Source organism: Triticum dicoccoides, chromosome 1B (genome assembly GCF_002162155.2).
Source record: "Triticum dicoccoides isolate Atlit2015 ecotype Zavitan chromosome 1B, WEW_v2.0, whole genome shotgun sequence".
NCBI lineage: Eukaryota > Viridiplantae > Streptophyta > Magnoliopsida > Poales > Poaceae > Triticum > Triticum dicoccoides.
In genome coordinates, this window is record NC_041381.1 from 707629344 (window position 1) to 707643972 (window position 14629).

A 14629-nucleotide genomic window follows, 5' to 3' on the forward strand; every position below is an offset into this window, starting at 1 on the left:
CTTTATTTCTTTCATTTTTCGTGAACTAAAAAAATCAGGATTTTACATATATAGTAAGGGTTTTTATGTACTTACTCACAATGTAAACAATTGTGCGTTCTACAAACATCTCTAGAGATATTTTTTTGCATCATAATAGGATGTATAACTTCCTGGCAACATATTTATCGATCATGCGTGAAATGGTGCAAACATCTATACATGGCGTAATTCATCCATAGAGAGATGCATTTTTTCACAAAATACTATCTCAATTTATCATCACACAAATATGCTTTTAAGATACATTAGAGAATAACAAACAAACTATGATTAATTTTAATAATTAGTTGTGATTTTAACTAGGATTAATCAAGTAATATCAAATTTTAGTATGTAAATTGATGTAGAAAGTATAAAAATTTAGTATAAACCTAAAACAATTGGTATCACTAGTATATCGGGGTAAGACACCATAATTCATCCAACGACAATGTTTATGTCATAGGTTGTATAGCTTCCTGGCAACAAATTTCTTAAGATCTGTATTATTTGCATTTCCTTTCGTCCAGACAACTTTACCAAAAGGAACCGTTGTGTTCGGGAAAGGAAACACTCAAGCCTGGACATGCCTTCGTATCCACGTAAAATTCCATTCACATATTTTTGCTGGGTCTATAAAATTTCTAGGAAATTAGTAAATCTAACGAATTTAACTTTCTGAAGGCAAATAACTAGACATAGGGTTGCACATCCGATGCCTTCAACAAAGGAAATCCTATGCATGTTAGGATAAGCAACAGTACGCAGTTAATAGCAGTTAAAACTTTAAAATGATGCAATGCATAGTGGCTAAACCAAGAAACTAGTAACAAGTCAATCATTGTCATAGATAGTCAGCACAGAGGCAGGCAATAAACAAAGGAAAACACAATTGGTGACCCACAAAACACAAGTGGGATAAACAATCCTTGGATTCCCCTTCTGATCACTACAGAGAATGTTAATAGAATCAGTTTTAACCTAGAAGAGCTCAATGCAAGTATAGAAAACAAACCACTACAAAGAGAGCACCTGCATTTCTAAAACAGGCCACCATCAATTTCCTTTGGACGACGAACATGCGGACTGTAGATGCCCCTGGAAGGCAGAACAAGCTTAGAAAACATAAATCACACAACAAGACAAGGACCAAAGCAAAAAGAGGGGGGAGACTCACTTGGGCTTGTGCCAGTTGGGAGGGCGGCGGTAGAGTGATCCCCTCGATTGCCCTCCGTCCCTGCAGAGAACGCAGGCAGGGGTTAGAGAAGTGCAGGCACGAGCCACATCGTTCAAGAAAACACAGGGGGGAAGAGATTGCAGGAGAAAGTTTGCATTTTGTCAGCAGGTCGACAGCGGTCGCCGGAGACGGAGGGGAGAGTGGGGAAATGGAGAGACGGCAGCCGAGTGGGATCGCCGATCAGGCGGTTTTTATCCATCTAGGTTACGCTGAGATCGGGCGCTGTCCACTGGCAATCGTGACTCCACTGGCCTGGGAGGAATAATGGGCCGGCCATCGCGACTCCACTGGCCTGGGAGGCATAATGGGCCAACCGTCTTGACTCCACTGGCGCGGGAGGCATAATGGGCCGACCGTCGCGACTCCACTGGCCTGAGAGGCATAATGGGTCGGCTGTCGCGACTCCACTGGCCTGGGAGGCATAATGGGCTGGGCCGGCCGTCGCGACTCCGCTGGCCTGGGAGACATAATGGGCCGGCAGGGTTGGGAGTGGTGTTGCGCTTGTGAGCCCTCCGAGCAAACGGGCCGTCCTAATATTGGCCCAAGAAGCATTCTCTTCATCAGGTCGCCCTTGTCCTTGTGCGAGAGGTCGCGGATCTGAAAGAGAAATAGCATCAGATCTGAGAGGAAGACAAAGATTTCTCATCGACTGATAATTGAATCAAAGAGAAGCGCCTAATATGCTTAGTAAGTACCTTCAACTTGAACTTGAAATTGCATCAGGAAACTTGTGGCTAAACAACAAGAAAAAGAAGAGACCTACCTGCAGCGATTCAAACTCAAGTCAGAAAGATGTGCAAACACGAGATGTTGCGGCCAACAGAGGTGCGATTTGATCTTGTGATACCTTGCCTTCTTACCTTACCTTACCAAAGGGGCGGAGCAGAGAGCCATGGCAGGCTCTGCATCTTCTTGCATGTGCAAAGGGCACAGCCACAAGTCATGGCCATGGCCGGTGAAGAGGAGGACCCTCTCCCTATCTAATCTAATGGTGTTTGAGAGAGAGAGAGAGAGAGAGAGAGAGAGAGAGAGAGAGAGAGAGAGAGAGAGAGAGAGAGATATTGGATTGGAATGGGGGGCGGCTAGGGTTCCTCCGCTTGGGAGAGGAGACGGGAATAGATAGGCTCAGCTTATATATGGCCTGATGAGCCGAGATTTCAGCTCAGCTCTGCGACCGTACCCTTCAGTGGCACCCTCACTCCCTGGCCCACGCGCCAGAGACACAGAGAGGATGGCACCTTCCCCGGCGGGACCCACGCTTCTCCTCTTTATCTTCTTTTTTTACTTTTCTCTTATTTCGGAAGGGTAATTAATTAAATTAATTTACCTTAATTGCGGCGGTGCAGAAAATCCTTGATTCACGCGGTCTTCGTTTATACCCATCTAGACCTCGTACCGTTTCCTCAATGGTGGTGGACAGCCAGCGGGATGGAATTGACCGCTCCGCTCCCGAACGGCCAACGCACCCGCGGTGAAAAGCTGTGACGTCGCAAATCTATCCACGCGGCGGCCGTTGGATAAGTCAATGCGCGATCCAACGGCTCGTGAGTCGCCCGAGGGAGGAGTCGCTCGTGGTGAAGTTCATTTTTTTTTCCTTTTTCTTTTTTTGTTCACCGGTAAAGTTCATTTCAACGTATCAAGGAGAAAACTCGTGGTGAAGTACATTTTTTCCTTTTGCTTTTTTTTAACACCAGTAAAGTTCATTTCAACGTGTCTAAGGAGAAAACTTGCAGCTTCCAAATATGCTACACCGGCCGTTGTCACATGCGGAGAAAACGTACTCTTCCAAATATACTACCTTTCTTGCCCTGTGGCCACCAAATATACTTCACCGGCCGTAAGAGGATCTACGACCGGACCCTCATACCCACCCCAAACGAGCGGACGAACTGCCTGGTCACTGATCAGACGAAAAACACCATCCAACCGGGCGTCCCATATACGGCCCAAACGTCCAGACAGACCGACACTCTCGATATCTAACACAAATCTGGAGCGGATACGGGACGCCCGGACACCACCGTCATGTCGGATACGACCCACTCTAGCCCACCCGGCCCCACATAAAATGGACCCGGACGTCCTTGGCGTCCTCGACATCCCTAGCACCCTTGGCGTCCCACTCTGCCGGCGCGCTATCGCCCGGCGACTCGGCCTCCACGGGTTCTTCACCATCATCATCACCCGTCGCCGCACCGGACCCGCTGCCCCGCCCTATGACTCAGTCTCAAGCCGGCGTTCATCGCCGAGCATGCGGTATACCAGCGATGAGTATCTCCTCGCTGCCTCTACATCCACGTCGTTACCTCTTCCATCGTCAGCTCGAGCCATCCTCCATGATCCTCACTTGCTCGCTGCGATGCAGGAAGAGTTCGACGCTCTCCAGCGGAACCGCACTTGGCAGCTCATCCCTCGGCCTCGTCACGCCAATGTCATCAGTGGCAAAATGGGTCTTCTGCCACAAGACTCGTCCGGACGGCACTCTCGAGCAGTATAAGGCTCGCTGGGTGGGTTCGTGGTTTCCATCAGCGTGTAGGAGTTGACTTCACTGAGACGTTTGCACCGGTGGTCAAGCCGGGCAGGATCCACACTGTTCTTCACCTCGCGGTCTCTCGTGCATGGCCTGTACAGCAGATGGATGTCGCCAACGCCTTCCTCCATGGTCACCTCGCCAAACAGGTTTATTGCCAGCAGCCCATCGGCTTCGTCGGCGCTACTCATCCCGACTATGTGTGCTTGCTTTCCCGGTCTCTTTATGGCCTGAAGCAAGCACCTCGTGCCTGGTACTAGCGCATCGCCGGTTTTCTTCAGCAGCTTGGGTTCTCCATCACTTGCTCGGATGCCCTGATGTTCGTCTATCATCATGGCCATGCGACTGCCTACCTCTTGCTCTACGTCGACGACATTATCTTGACAGCCTCCTCCGTTGAGCTTCTTCAACAGATTACTACTCGGTTGCACGATGAGTTTGCTATCAAGGATCTAGGCGCTTTGCATTATTTTCTTGGCATTGAGGTGGTTCAGCGACCAGAATGGGTTTTAGCTTCACCAACAGAAGTATGCACATGAGTTGCTTGAGCGCGCTGGCATGCTCAATTGCAAACCTGTTGCTACTCCTGTCGATACGAATGCCAAGCTCTCTGCACTTGATGGCTCTCCCGCGTTGGATGCTCCATTTTACCGCTCCAGTGTTGGTGGTCTCCAGTACTTTACACTCACCAGACCAGATTTGCAGTATGCAGTCCAGCATGTGTGCCTTCATCTGCACTCCCCGCGCGACTCTCATTGGAACCTGGTGAAGCAGATTCTATGGTATATTCGAGGAACTGTGGCTCTCGGTCTGACGTTGACGGCATCTTCATCTATGGATATGGTGGCTTATTCTGATGCTGACTTGGCTGGCTGTCCTGACACGCGCCGCTCCACATCTGGCTAATGCGTCTACCTCGGTCCCTCCCTCATCTTGTGGTCGTCTAAACGACAACCTACGGTGTCGTGCTCAAGCGCGGAGGCTGAGTACCGAGTTGTCGCTAACGCCGTCGCCGAGTGTTCCTGGCTTTGACAGCTTCTTCAGGAGTTGCGTCACGATGTCTCCCAGACTACAGTGGTATATTGTGATAATGTATCCGCCTTCTACCTCTCTGCCAACCCCATTCATCATCGCCGGACGAAGCACATCGAGTTCGACATTCATTTTGTGCGCGAACAGGTGGCCCTTGGACGTATTCGGGTTCTTCATGTTTCGGCGACACAACAGTTCGCTGATGTGATGACTAAGGGATTGCCTACTCCTACTTTTGAGGAGTTTCGGCCCAGTCTCTACGTCTCTGGCGACGTTTTGATTGCGGGGTTGTTGAAATATGGTTTGCATGTAGTATATCTTGTATTCTTTGCCCACCTCCTATTCCTTATATACTCCCTCCGTTCCTAAATATTTGTCTTCTTAGAGATTCAAATGGACTATCACATACAGATGTATATAGACATATTTTAGAGTGTAGATTTACTCATTTTGTTCCGTATGTAGTCACTTGTTGAAATCTCACCTTGTACATAATCTCACCTTGTTGAAATCTCACAAAGTTAGTTTGTTGCACATCTAGACTATCTCTAGAAAGACAAATATTTAGGAACGAAGGGAGTAGTTGAGATTGAGACCCACCTTGTACATAATGTATACGTGCATTTTGCGCCCGATCAATACATGGAGAGTTGCATTGCCAAACCTAGTCTTCCACATTTCCCACCCTGATCACCCCCAAACCCCTCCTGCTACCATCTGTCAAGGGTGGGTAGAGACGCGAGGGTCTCCCCTTGACCAGCATCCCGAACGAGACCACGAGCAAGAGGACGATCTAGGGAAGCTGTGATCGGAGGAAGCAGTTAGAAAACCCTAGGTTTGCACCGAAGAAGACGTTTTTTTTTTTTTTGAAATGCAGCGCAGAAGACCTGAATCACCTGCGCGCCGCCTTCCATTCCGAAACCCTAGAAAAAACGTTTCGAGTCACCAAGTTTGGGTACCCCTCACGATTTCGAGAGTGAGCGAGGAGCTCTAACCCTGATCACCAAGTTTGGTTTAGCGATCCTAACCCAAACCCTCACGATTTCGAGAGCGAGCGAGGAGCCCTAACCCTAACCCAGACAGAGATCCGGCCGGACGGTACGTCCTACAGGCACGGCGGGCGATAGGATAGCGGAGATCAGGCCATGGCCTCGGGGCTTCGTCACGCGGCGAGGAGGCTCGGAACGACAGCGGCGGAGGCTGCAGCTGTTGAGCGTCTGCCACTGTCTACTACACGGATCGTGAATTCCACTACAGGCCACGTACGCGCTGTACTGCAAAATCAACATCTTTTCTCTTCTCTTACCAGTCCAAATCGTCCTATGCTATTGTTCCTTCATCCTCCTCCTGTCCTACTTAATTATAAGCATCCAACTGCCTCTCTTACTTTGCTAATCTATATCTACACAAACTAACTTTGTTGCTTGCATCTACAAAATACGTACTAGAGGAAGCAATCCTAGCTAGTCTGTTAATATACAACAATCTGACTCTCTTAGTTTGCTAATCTACTAGTATATCCGCACAAACTGTCTTTGTTGCTTGCATCTACAAAATACTAGCTAGCTAGAGCAAGCAAATGGATGGATGCAATCTAAGATTATGATTACTAATATACAAACTGCCTTCTTCGTCGTTTGTGCCTGCCGCAGGACCTCACGCCCGATCAGAGGAAGGATGCCGTGTTGCGCTTGGTTCTAATCCAAGCCAAGAAATTAAGAGGGCCTCTACAACATGATTGCCGCCTGGGAAGCTGAATACTTCGCTTATAGCAGCCTGGGCCTCAAAAACAACCTTTTGCTCAAAGAACTCTCTCAGTAGTCAAACCTAGACGCGATGATCCCCGCTGGTACATGCATAATCCCCCTCCGTCACTCGCCTAATAAACACATCATCTAGTATTGCAATTGTTTGTTTTATTCTTTTTTGAAGGAAAAAAATACAATCTTTACTTAAGACGTCCACTACAACATATAACCATCCCCAGCACCCTTGTCAAGCATTCTAGAAATGACGTCCACTAGAAGATTTAAACCATCCCTAAGACGTTTCCCTATCACACACAAAAAAGACTTCCAATAACCAAACACTGGATTCAACAGACCTATTCATCACCAAAACCTCTTAACTTCAGAATATCTATTAGCAAATCCATCTATTCAGGAGTGAAGCTAACCTATTAGTAAGTACCTTAGATCTTTTTCTTCTTAAAAACTGCATTCATAAATAAAAACTGCAATTCGTCATCCATAAAATACTGATTAGCTGAAACTTTCTCATGGTCCTAGCATTGCCTTCCATAGGAATTAGAGTCTTCAGCATGGTAAAATTCATCCTAAAACAGAGCCATGTTATTATTTCTCCAATCATTAAACATAGCTATCCTCGCTAATTATATCATCTCATCTGCATCGTGTCGGCGGGCAATATACTTTAACAATTTCTTCAGATTTGCGGGGGCTGTTTTAATCGGTAAAATGGTTGGAGACGCCATTAATGAGTACCATGCGAAATCAGCAAGATCATTGCCATGAATGGGGATCAAGCTACCTGGCTGTGAAACAAGTCAAGCTATTATATCTTCTACTAGCTAGCTTCTTGTCACATCGTAAGAATGTTGTGAATATGCACTTGTCGCTCTCAGTGTTTCCCGCGTAGTCTCTCTTTTATGCCCTCTTTGTTCGAGGAGTTTTATCTCCCTCTATCTCTCTTTGTGTCGTATCTGTTGTTGATCACTCAGTCTCATCCGGGTGTATATGTATTTTTTTATCCTGCTGGGAATTGGGCGAGCTTCAAGATATGCATGGTTGTGCATATATTGATAGTCTATAAATGCTGGTTCTCCAGTCAGTCTTTGTTAATAAGTTGCTGCCAAAATGCTATATTTCAGATTTTTTTTTCTGTTGCTGCCAAGCAAAAATGATCAGATATATGTGGCAGAGAGGAAATATGGATTTTGTGACCCTAACCAGACACAAAAATAATCGGTATTGATTTTATATTTTTTGGAAATGGAGGCATACCCCCGGCCTCATCATGAAGATGCATGCAGCCATCTTATTAAAAATCCACGGAGTAGCCCAAAGTCATAAAAGTATTACAGCTCGCAAACGGAGCGAAACAAACGAAAAAAAAGAAAAGTACATGCTGAAAATCGCAACCGGTAAGGCAATACGAAGGATACGCTCCCTAGACTCCTATCACCGCCATCCAAACTGGTTGAATATAGCCCGTGCTACCATCGTCCACTGGTTGCACCCAGTAACCAAAGGCTCCCTGGAGTCCATAGGAGTGAGTAAGGACCACGTACGGATCCATGCGGTAGCTCTGAAGATGACCTGCAAGAAGGTTAAAATGTGTTGTCTGTTAAAAATCATATCATTCCTACAGTTCCATATAGCCCACAGAAGTGCACATATTTCAATCCAAATACGAGCCGCAGTAGTATGCTCAACCCCAGCTTACCACGTTCCAAATAACGACTCAATGTCAACTGGAGGATTAACGTTAAAGAATATATGAATCGTTCTCCAAAGCAATTTGGCGAGTGGGCATTCAAGGAATAGATGTTGTATTGTTTCATCATGATCGCAAAAACAACAACGTGAACTACCTAGCCATCCCCTCTTGATTAAGTTGTCCTTGGTGAGTATTACTTGCTTGTGGACGAACCACATAAAATATTTAATACACAAGGGAACATTAACCTTCCAAATACTCAACGATCTTGAGATTGGGCCAGAATTAAACAAATCCATATATAAAGATTTCACCGTAAATACCACCTTTCTATCTAATTTCCAGTGCGTCGAATCCGGCTGGTCGGATAGTTGAACATCTATCAATCTCCGAACCAAGTGCATCCATGCAGTCCATCGCTCACCAACTAACGCACGTCTGAATTGAATATTCAAGGGAATCGTTTGGAACATTGTGCCTACGTAATCCTCCTTACGTTGCACAATGTTATAAAGGGTGAGATATTGTACGGCCAGGGGTGTCTCTCCTAACCACGTATCCTCCCAAAATTTTGTTGACATCCCATTGCCAACCAAGAATTTGATCCTACGAAAGAACAAGTCCTTCGTTCTCATAAGTCCATTCCAGAATGGCGAGTCAGTTGGTCTCATGGTAACCTGGGCGAGCGTTTTTGACTATAAATACTTATTGCGCAAAATTTGTGCCAACATGCCTTCCGACTCTGTCTCTAACCTGTAGAGCCATTTACTCATAAGGCATTTGTTCTTGATTTCTAAGTTCTCAATACCGAGACCCCTCGGTCTTTTGGTCGGCAAAGGATATCCCATCGCGCAAGACGGTATTTCCTCTTGGCCTCATCTGACTGCTAGAAGAACCGAGATCTGAAGAAATCAAGTCGTTTCTGTACCCCTTTCGGAATCTTGAAGAACGATAATAGGAACATCGACATACTAGTCAGTATCGAGTTAATCAGCACTAGCCAACCTCCATATGACATAAGCTTGCCCTTCCAGCAGCTAATCTTTTTTCAGTTCGCTCTTCGATAGAGTTCCATTCTTTATTGGACAACTTACGGTGATGAATCGCTATGCCCAAATAACTAAAAGGTAAAGAACCTAATTCACACCCGAACAGTTGTCTATAAGTGTCTTGCTCATCTTTTGCCTTCCCAAAGCAGAACAACTCGCTCTTGTGAAAGTTTATCTATAAACCAGACAATTGTTCGAAGAGACATAATATAAGTTTCATATTGCGTGCCTTAGCAATGTCATGTTTCATGAATAAGATAGTGTCGTCATCGTACTGTAAAATGGAGACTCCTCCGTCGAACAATTGTCTGGTTTAAAGATAAATGTTTATCATATCACATATATGATGGGTATTGATTTGAAGTCAATAAATGTTTATCATATCACATATATGGTGCAGGCTGGTTCTCATGTTGTAAGATTTGTTCATTGATGATGGTTTTTAAATATCTACAAGTATGACAACAGGAAACATTCCTTTGACCCAAACCATGTGCTCTATCCATTACCTGTGAGAGCCGAAAATTTCATGGTTGAATCCTAATCTCAAATCTCTTCTCCGGTTTGAACAGAACTGAGCCATCAAGCCACAAATTAGTGGAGGCTAATATTTCCCCAATCAGATGGCTTAACTAGTAATGAGATATGATGATAGAATAATTCACATAAATGTTGCTAACATCAGTTGAGAGATAGATGAAATGGCAGAGTAAAACAAACAAGCTATAGTAGTTTCCGGTCAGTATATTCAGTTGTCATACAAGCCAATTTTACTGGGTTGGCAGGGTCTTGAACTCAAGACCTCTTGACTCGGATACCATATCAAATTCATGCTCCAGCTAGTTTCTTCAAAAGTCCGAACTGATGGAGATAGGCGGGCAGTATACTTCAACACTAAAGATTTATGTAACTAAGCATTTTCTTATATTGAACCTTATGTTGCTCATTAGCTTCTAAAGAGGTGATGAGCAACATATTCTCACGGTGTAATGGTTCTTTGGGTTAATGGAAAGGAATGTTGATGTCGTGTGCCGCCATTGGCAAGCATGTGTTGAGGATAGACTGTGAGGAGAGAAACTTGTGGGCCCATCATGGGAAATAATTTATGTGGTTTGAAACTTGTGGAAGAAGAGAAACAGACAATGAGTCTAGAGCTCCATGTGTCGAGGATGGATTTGGCATTCATTCTTTAGATTTATTGGCTCTCACAATTACCTGAATGTGTTGTCGACATCACCACTTTTCGCTTGGCTTGCTGTCAGAGATGCTCCTCCTTGCAACTATGTTTTCAGTTGTCGTGAGTACATGATGGGTTACTACCTTGCAAAATGGCATCTATCCTCCATGGGCCACATCTGTCAAGACAACTCCCAATCAAAAAGGAGACAAGAGATAACTTTGAAATGCGTCAAGAGTTGACAAGGAAGGATGTAGAAAGAGCTTTTGGTGTGGTTCAGAAGTGCTTTGGCATCATTGTGACCCTGCTGAGTATTGGAAGCCCAAGGTCCTACGAAAAATAATGACATGTAGCATCCTATTGCATAACATGATCATTGAAGATGAGAGAGGCATGCCAAAGAACTTTAGGTACAAGCAAGGATATTGAGAGAGCTTTCGGTGTGCTTCAGAAGCTCTTTGCCATCATTTGTGACCCTGTGGAGTATTCTAAGCCCAAGGTCCTATGGAAAATAATGACATGTTACATCATCTTGCATAACATGATCATTGAAGATGAGAGAGGCATGCCAGAGAACTTTCGGTACATCTCCAATGGGGATTCTGTTGCGCCAGGACAAGATGCAAACATGATATGTAGATTCCTTGCAGCGCATCATAGCATCGAGAAATGAGAAGTTCATACCCAGCTCCAAGATGATCTTTTTGAGCATTAGTGGCATCTCCGTATGAATTCATACTTGTTATTTTATCGTGCTCTCTACTTCATTCGAACCCTTCTTTGTGTTTGAATTTTTAAAAATTGGTTTGTAATATTTGAATTTGTAATATTTGTGAATCATGTGAACCTTAATTATTATGTTTAGATTTAATATGTAGTTGAAATGTAGTATGTAAACTAAACAAGAAAGATTTGACCAAAAAAATAGGAAGCTCAGTTTAGGGGATCGGTTAGAAACCACACTTTGTAAAGGAGCAAAATTACTCCTCTAAAGAATACTCAGCCTTTTACTCCTATAAATTTATAGGAGACCGATTAGAGATGCTCTAATTTAGTATTTTTTTTTGGGTAATGATGATTGGTAGTCAAGATGTTGCAAGCATGGAAGGCATCGACTTGATCTATCATCTATGTGAGTGTGGTTTACCCCGTTGAAGCAGACCAGGTCTGATGTAGATCTTGTAGCGCCATGATATTCACAAGTTAATTTTGCACTGCTTTTCATCAAAAAATGATGGTTGTAGTATTAATTTGGTTGAGATCAAAAAAATAAGTCTACTCTAATTTTGAAAATTAGGAACTGATCTAAATTTGAGAAATTATCTAATCTTTATTTGATCGAGTGATGTTCCCCCGAGGAGAGCAGACTTAAAAATATCGTCAGGGCAGCACACCAGGAAGTGGTAAAATAACCTAAAATCTAACAGCTATAATACCATTGATAAATTATAGATGTCTAGAAATTGGTTATGTGTAATTGATCAGGTCCTTGTGACAGTGTACATAGAGTAATACCAGGCGTATTCGGTATAAACCTATTATATATGTATCTTCAAACTGAATTACACTTCTCACAGCTCCGCCAGCGGAATATTCTCTTTGCTTGTCTTGCCAAAAATCTTGTGCTTGATAACATGGCCATGGATCATATTGTACAACTCCTTAGATAGTATAATTAATACTAAGATAGATTTCAAACTTCCAAAGTTAGAACTTATTTTAGTCAACAATTGAGATAGCTACAATAACAAATGAAAAGGTTGCTGCACAATAGAAATATACAAGATCACATATTATAACATTATAAGAAAAACATTTTGGCGTGGCTGCCCCGAGTATAACCATATAGATGATTATTAGTTGTTTATTTTTCATGCCGATTCACACACACCACAACTGAGAGAATGGATGAAAACTCTACAATATAGAAGAGGTTGCATGGATTAGATTTAAAAATGTGTGTATTGACGTGTATAGCATCTCAATGTAAGGCTAGTAGTTGGTACAACTTCACCAAACCACCGGATATACTGCCGGATATGTGCAGATACCTAGTACACCTTGCCCGTTATGGACATGTCTGCGGATCCTCCCATATCCCCCTTCGCCCCAAGTCTCTCCCTACGAGTTCTTGAAACGCCAATACTTAATACCATTTGAGTCCGTGCCATAACCGACAATTAGGACAGCATGCCAGCGGAGTTGTCTGCCATCAGGCAGAGTTGTTGGAAGGTCTTCATACTCTATGATGCCTCCTTTGTAATTGTTCATACTAGGTGGCCACTTCAAATAGATAATCACGGGCTGCTTTGCAACAGCCTCCTCCAGAGCTTCCTCTGTTGTGGGTACAGTCTCAAAACCCGATATCCTTGCTACTACTGCTTTGTTCACCTTGCAACCCAAACTATTGCTCTGGTCCATGTAAGGGTAGGAAGATTCACTCCATAGTCCATTTTTTCGTATATACTCGAGAGCAACATCGGAATGACCACCGTTGCAACCGTTGTTCTTTGTATCACAATCGATGAGTTGTTGAACCGACAACATGATTGACTGTTTGGTCTTCATCTATACCTACTATTAAAGGGAATAGGTATTCTTGGTTTGGTTCGCCTTTATTTCGTCCCGGTTTGATGATTTTTATGTACGCTATTTTTTGGTTCGATCTGTTTTGACCAACATATGACGTACGTGCAAAGGAAACTAGAAAGAGCTGGGGAAAGTTCAAAAAAAAAGGAGTGAATTCCATTTTTTACCTTGTAGTTGTACATTTGTGACACATATTACCCTATTTAGCGGAACTTTTATCGAATTGTCAGATTTTGGAGACTTTTAACACGGTTTTACCCCAGTTTTACATTTTGTCTGTTTATGGTCGATAGGATCGGCATGTTGCGTCATTGATTTGTAAAAAAACTGTAAGGATCGGAGGGCATCATTGGCGATCTTGTTCAAGCTTCTCTTGTCTATCTGTTCCACTCCTTGTGGCCGTCCACATGTTTTTGGATACAGGGCGTCACCTCACACCTTACCTGATGGACACGCATCAAAAAACAAGGGTCCAAAGATTTCAAAAGGGGTATTCTAGACGAATTTTCACTCGAAGGGGTAATTAGTGTCACAAATGTATAAATATGGGGTAAAAAGTGGAATTCACTCAAAAAAAAGAGCTGGGAACGTACGTCCAAAGGATACCCGGACAGCCAGCCCATATGCAGAGGAAAAGAAAAACTAAGCAACGCGGATATACGGAAAGGAAACCGTGACGGCTGGCTTCGTCACTCGTCCGAACGCACGGCGTACGTTGTGCGTACGGCGCCGCCGCTGCTGCCTTCCTCCGGCCCCATGTCACTCTTATTTCAGATCATCTCTACACTCTGCATTTTATTCAGAAAAGCGTACAAAGTAAAGGTAATCATTACATTTTGTTCTTGCTGCTAGGGACAGGTGCTCAAGTGTAGTTTAATCATGCAATAACTAATTGTACTTCCCAACAGTTACATAACTGAACCTTCCCACCAGTTCCTTGCCCTCTGCTATACAAATCTATGGTTCAGTTAGTCTTAAACTTTGCATCTAAAATGTTAAGGGACGATGGCATGTTATTGCCCAGATTAACTTCAGTAATCTTTCGTGCTGATTAGTACTAAGTTCGCTACTGCAGTGCGGCACATGGAAAGAGAGGGGGAGAGGGGAGAGAGTGAGGGGTGGACCTCCATGGCGCTGGCAGCAGTAGGTCGGAGGAGCTCGGAGCAGTGGAGCCGTCTCCTCGGAGGGCTTCGTCGTCGGCGAGCAGGACCATGCTGAGGAAGCAGTGGCCTCTCACTCCTCTACCGGCCAGGAGCGCCGCTGCAGCCGCGCGAGGAGCCGCGCCGTCGATGGTGGCGCGGGTGGAGCTGAAACAATAGGGAGCCGCGCAAGGTCCCGTTGATACGGCGGCGCGGCTGGAGGGCACGACGGTGCAGCCATCGGAGGCGATATTCTTCCTGCCCTCGTCCTCCGAGAACGACGAGAAGATGGGAGGCGGCGGCGGCGGCGTTATCCAACACTGGGGAGGGAGAATGGGGAACGGGAAGGGAGCTTTTCTTTTTTCTTTTTTACTTTTTCTTAGTAACAGAGAGAAG

General features: G+C 44.5%; 1 long non-coding RNA gene across 2 annotated transcripts; it reads right to left on the reverse strand.

Annotated features, from left to right (window-relative positions):
- Nucleotides 1-845: 845 nt before the first annotated feature.
- Nucleotides 846-2335, reverse strand: LOC119314222. 2 transcript variants are annotated; one of them, XR_005152238.1, is made up of 5 exons: nucleotides 2124-2335; nucleotides 1954-2021; nucleotides 1199-1855; nucleotides 1054-1119; nucleotides 846-970 (listed from the first exon to the last, which is right to left on the reverse strand). It is a non-coding gene; the product is annotated as an uncharacterized LOC119314222 (long non-coding RNA). The 2 variants fall into 2 exon arrangements; XR_005152239.1 differs by having other exon boundaries at nucleotides 2119-2335.
- Nucleotides 2336-14629: the final 12294 nt, after the last annotated feature.